General features: G+C 44.7%; 1 non-coding gene across 1 annotated transcript; it reads right to left on the bottom strand.

The window, feature by feature from the left end:
- Positions 1–2,470: 2,470 nt before the first annotated feature.
- On the bottom strand, positions 2,471–2,613 carry LOC115065257. The gene has a single exon (XR_003845051.1). It is a non-coding gene; the product is annotated as a small nucleolar RNA SNORA48 (small nucleolar RNA).
- Between the last annotated feature and the right edge of the window lie 2,768 nt (positions 2,614–5,381).

The raw sequence follows: 5,381 nt of genomic DNA on the forward strand, positions 1-5,381 counted from the left end.
CTTTCTTTCTTTCTTTCTTTCTTTCTTTCTTTCTTTCTTTTTCTTTTGTTCTTTCTTTCTTTCTCTTTCTTTCTTTCTTTCTTTCTTTCTTTCTTTCTTTCTTTCTTTCCTTCTTCTTGTTGTTTAACTTTTTATTAACTCTTTATGAGTTTCACATCACACACCCTAGTTCCACTCACCTCCCCATCCCCTCATTTCTTTGCCTTTGCAAGCTTTCCCTTAAATAAAGCACAAACAAATAAACAACAAACAAAGCATAAAAATACCTCATTATGGATGCTCTAGTATGTTGCAATGTGTCCCACAGTATGTGTATCTGTCCACACTTCACTTGAAGGTTTTCCCTACAATGAACTATCACTCTGGCTTGAGATCTCTGGCTTCTGTGACACCATCAATATTGTATTGTCAGTGGGACTCCTCTGGGTCAACCTGTTGCCGCCATGTGTGATGGCTATCTTACAGCCCCGATCAGCAGGATTTTGGCCCCTTACACGTCCCAGCTGCTCACAGATGATATAGATTTCGGAGTGGGCCAACTCAGAACCTCAGAACCCACACCCATTCCTCCAGAGCGAGTTCCACTGAGCTACCCGATCAAGTCTCAGGAGCTTATATCCCCAAGTGCTGCAGCCTGTGAGGTGCTGGGCCAGGTCTTCTCTCACATGCTCAGGGCTGGCTCATTCATGACTCTCCATCAGGGCCAGCTCCACTGTATTGCCCAGGTCTACAGCAGTGAGAGAACAGGGCTCGCTCCTCTGCTCTCATGACCCCAGGGCCCACTCTCTCAGCCACTGCAAGCGGTGGTGGTGGGTGGGTGGGAATCATCCTACCCCACCACACACACACACACACACACTACTGGCACACTCTTGCCCTCAGGCCCAGCTCACCTGCACTCCGCCAGGGCCTGTTCTACTATGCTGCTCAGATGAGGTGCAGGGCCCACTGTCCAGAGTGCTGCAATGGGTGAGGGGCAGGACCAGCTTACCCACTCTCATGACCTCAGGGCTAGTTCTCCCAACTCTTGCAGATGGTAAGGGCATCACTGTCACATCCACTCCACCTCACATCAGACAAGTGTCAGGGCCAGCATTCCCATGTTCTGACACTGGGGGCTAGCTCACCCACACCCCCTCCGCCAGGGTCAGTCCTACTGTGCTGCCCAAGCAAGGTATAGGACCTGCTCTTCCAAGAGTGGGTGAGATAGCCAGTGAGGTGCCTGGCTAGCTTTCCCTGGGGTCAGTTCTCTAGACTGCCTCAGGTGGCAAGGAGCAAAGGGGTGGAAGGCATTTTTGCCCAGTCTGGGCCAGGAGTGTCTGCGGGGGGGGGGGGGGGGCAGCCCTCCCTTGCTTTCATCCTCAGGCTAGACTTATCTGTGCCCCTCCAGCAGGGCCAGTTCTATTGTGCTACCCAGGCAAGGTGCAGAGCTTGCTCTCTCTAGTGCTGCAATAGATGAGGGAGTAGGGATAGCTCACCTACTCTCATGACCCTGGGGCAAAGTCTCCCAACTGCTTCAGGTGGGAAGGGGTCACCCCCACATCCATGCCACCTTGTGCAGACAAATGTCAGGGCCAGCTCTCCCATGCTCTCATCTTTGAGGCTGGCTTACCTGTGCCTTCACCATCAGGTTCAGCTCTGCTGTACTCTCTAGATAAGGTGACAGAGTGACTATCCAGAGTGCTGCAGCTGGTGAGGGACAGGGCTACCTCTCCTGAGCTCATGATCAGAGGTGTTCCTGTGTGTGTGTGTGTGTGTGTGTGTGTGTGTGTGTGTGTGTGTGCGCGTGCGATCCCCTCTGTACTCATGCCACCCCATGGCATACAAGTGGCAAGTTAGCTCTCCCACCCTCACGTCCTTGGGGGCCAACTCACATCACAAGCGTGAACTCCTGTGTGCTGCCTGGACTAGGTACAGGGCTAGCTGTCCTGGGTGCTGTCAATGGTTAGAAATGGGACCGGCTCTCCAGAGCGCCTAGTACAGGGTTGGTTCAGCTGTACCCAGACCCTGGACACCTAAGTGGTCTCCAGTAGCTGCCCCGATCAGAGTCCCCACTTTCTCTAGTGTTAATACGAGCCACAGACATTGACACCAAACCCTGCCACTGCATAGCAGACATGGCCCTTAGTGACATGGAACTTCACCATGGCCCTAGGTGGCAGGGGTGGCCACTCACAATGAGTCTCCAGTTTCATCTCTCTTCATAATGCTCAAGCTGCTCCACTTCTCTTTCTGTCCCATCTCCCTACCACACACCTTTACACTGTGGTGACTCTTGCTACAGGGTAGGCACAGGACTGGTGGTTCCATGGGTGATATCCTCCATCCATGCTGAATGGTAAGATGTTGTCTATGGCCCACTTGAGCTGTAAGTTAGAGGGCAGGTCTGTGAGTGGCATGGTGGGACAGAGGTCTCTGTCTGTCTTTCTCCTGCTAGACTGTCCTGCCTGGATTTGATTTGATTTGATTTTTATGAGTCCTAGGCTTAAGACAGCTTTGAGCACTAAGCCAGGTATCAAGCTAGAATGAACAAAGAACTGCAATCTCCACCGCCTTTGACTGACATAAGAACACCACCAACAACAAGGTGTTTCTTTGCCCATTTAAAGGGGTAAGGCATTTTCTTAATTTGTTGTTGATGAGGGAGGGTCCTTACCATTGTAAGTGAGTGGTACCATATCTGGGCTGGTAGTCCTGGTTTCTATGAGCAAACTAGGGGAAGCAAATCAGTAAGTAGCACCCCTCCATGGCCTCTACATCAGCTCCTGCTTCCAGATTCTATCCATGTTTAAGTTCCTGTCATCGATTCCTTCAGTGGTGGAGAGTAGTATGGCAGTATAAGCCAAATAAGCTCTTTCCTCCCCAATTTGCTTTTGGTGATAGTGTTTTGTCACACAAGAGTCAAGTGTTTCCTTAAAGAGCTTGGCTTTCTTCCCGTGTTAAAAACCCACAGAAAGTGGTGCTTTTATTTCACTAGTCATTGATCTCAGGTTTGTGTATGAGCGACTGACTGGACATTTTTTGTATTACATAAATTGGAAAAAAATGAAAATGAATTGAATTAATGTGGTGGTCTGAATGAAAATGACCCCTATAGACACAGGAAGTGCCATTATTGGATGTGCGGCCTTATTGGAAGAGGTGTTGGCCTTGTTGGAAGATGAGTTTTACATGAAGGGGGTGGTGTTGATCTTTCAAGTGATCAAGCGGGGCATAGTGGTTTACAGCTCCTTCTTGCTGCCTGAGGACCCACAAGCAGAACTCTTGTCTACCTCTTTGGCACCATGTTTGCCTGCATGCCACCATGTTACGTGTCACGACAATAACTGACTAAATCTCTGAACCACAAGCCAGCCCCAGCTAAACATTTCCTTTTATAAGAATCCTGTGGACTTGGTGTCTCCTCACAGCAATAGAAACCCTAATAAGACAATAAAGTTGCTCAATGTTATCAGACCAGTAATCTGAGAAGTTAAGATTTGTTCTCAAAGAGGCTGGTGCTCTTATGCTATAATTCAATGATCAACCATACAGGATCCTATATGCTTACGCTATAGGAACCTATATGCGCATGCTACAGTCTGAATGTAGATAAATCCATGGCTTAATAATTGCTGTATTCCGCACTTTTAAGTCAAATTATGTCACATGATGAACGTAAAAGGGGATGATAGTTCATAGTAAACTCAACATCCAAGATAGAAGAACCTCTCTGACCATTGCTTCCACATGTAGTTTTTCTAATGAAACAAAATGCATTCTTAAAACCATGACTTAGTTCCAGCTTTATCTAATTATCATTAATTTGTTTACTATCTGCAAAGATTATACCTTCAGCATAAAGAACATTTTGAACTGTGACTAAATGAAAATAGGCTTTTTCAGTCATCTTGAAAATTTGCTTACATGATATATATTTAAAGTTATATTTCAAATTCAGTGTATTTTCCCCCTTTGTTTAATCTAAATGAATAATTTATATAAAAGTAAAGAAACTAGAAAGTATTGATGACTATGGGTTAGCCAACACTAGGAGCATTAAATTTTAAAAAGCTGCAATAATCCTGAAATGTGGAAACTGAAAAGTCTGCACTCCACAGAGCAAAAAGGACACACGCACACACACACACACACACACAGAACCACTCTGACCATTGCTTCCACATGTAGTTGTTCTAATGAAACAAAATAAATTCTTAAAACCACGACTTAGTCCCAGCACACACACCCCCCCCACACACACACACACCCACACACACATACACACAGAACCACTCTGACCATTGCTTCCACATGTAGTTTTTCTAATGAAACAAAATAAATTCTTAAAACCATGACTTAGTTCTAGCACACACACACACACACACACACACACACACACACACACACACAATTTTTAGACATCCTTAATTTTATACCACTTCAGGTTTTAAAATTCAAAGGCTAAATAATATGTTGAGAGATAATAAATATAAAGGATAGGTAGATAAACACAATTGAAGATGATGGATAGCAGATTTGATTATGTCCTTCCCCCAACTCAGAAGTTGAAGTTTCTGTTCTCAATACATCAGAGTATGATTATATTCTAAGATAGAATCTTTAGACAAATAAGTTATAATGAGATCTGCAGTTCTAATCGTTTTTGAAAAATAATATAAAAGTAGGCATTGATTGAAAAAAATTTAAAGGCTATTTTCTCTCATGATGTAAGTAATCTTTATTGCTATATAATCAGAATCATTTTTGACTTGTTCTTCTTTCTTTCTGTTTATTTTTGTTTAGTTTTGGGGGTCTTTGATAATTTGTTTCTTCTTTAAGTTTATTTTTTCCTCATTGTTCTATAGCTTGGGTAGCCTTCCAGTTCAGGACCCTCTTGTTTCCCCCTCCCATGGGCTAGGATTGCTGCCCTGATGCTTTACTCACACCGTTCAAGATTACTTTCATCATAGGATAGTTATCTGAATATACTGTACTTTGCAGAAAAATTTTTACCTCTTTTATCTTTTAAAAGCAGCAGTTTCTTTTGTTGATCTCTGAATAATGAGCATTGTTACTAATGACCTTCCCCAGGGGGTGGGGGATTAAGCAACCCTCCCCCTAGCCATAAGTACCAGGGAAAGACAGGAAATTTGCATTTCCACAGTCACAGCTCTCAGTTATGGCCCATTTGAGTTTTGCTGACATATGCCTACATGACTCTAGCTGCCTCCAGAGTGTGCTCCTCCTGCACATGACAACAGCACTTTCCTCTCACTTGGGCCTCTTGCCCTCATATCCCCCCTCTCTTTCTCCTAGTCTGTAGAGTCTCCTTTAATCCCACTGCACATTGGAGAGATCATTGCTCTCCAGGTTAAATCTACCATTGAATACTAAGTTTT

This window comes from Mus pahari, chromosome 13 (assembly GCF_900095145.1).
Source record: "Mus pahari chromosome 13, PAHARI_EIJ_v1.1, whole genome shotgun sequence".
In the NCBI taxonomy this organism is placed as follows: Eukaryota; Metazoa; Chordata; class Mammalia; order Rodentia; family Muridae; genus Mus; species Mus pahari.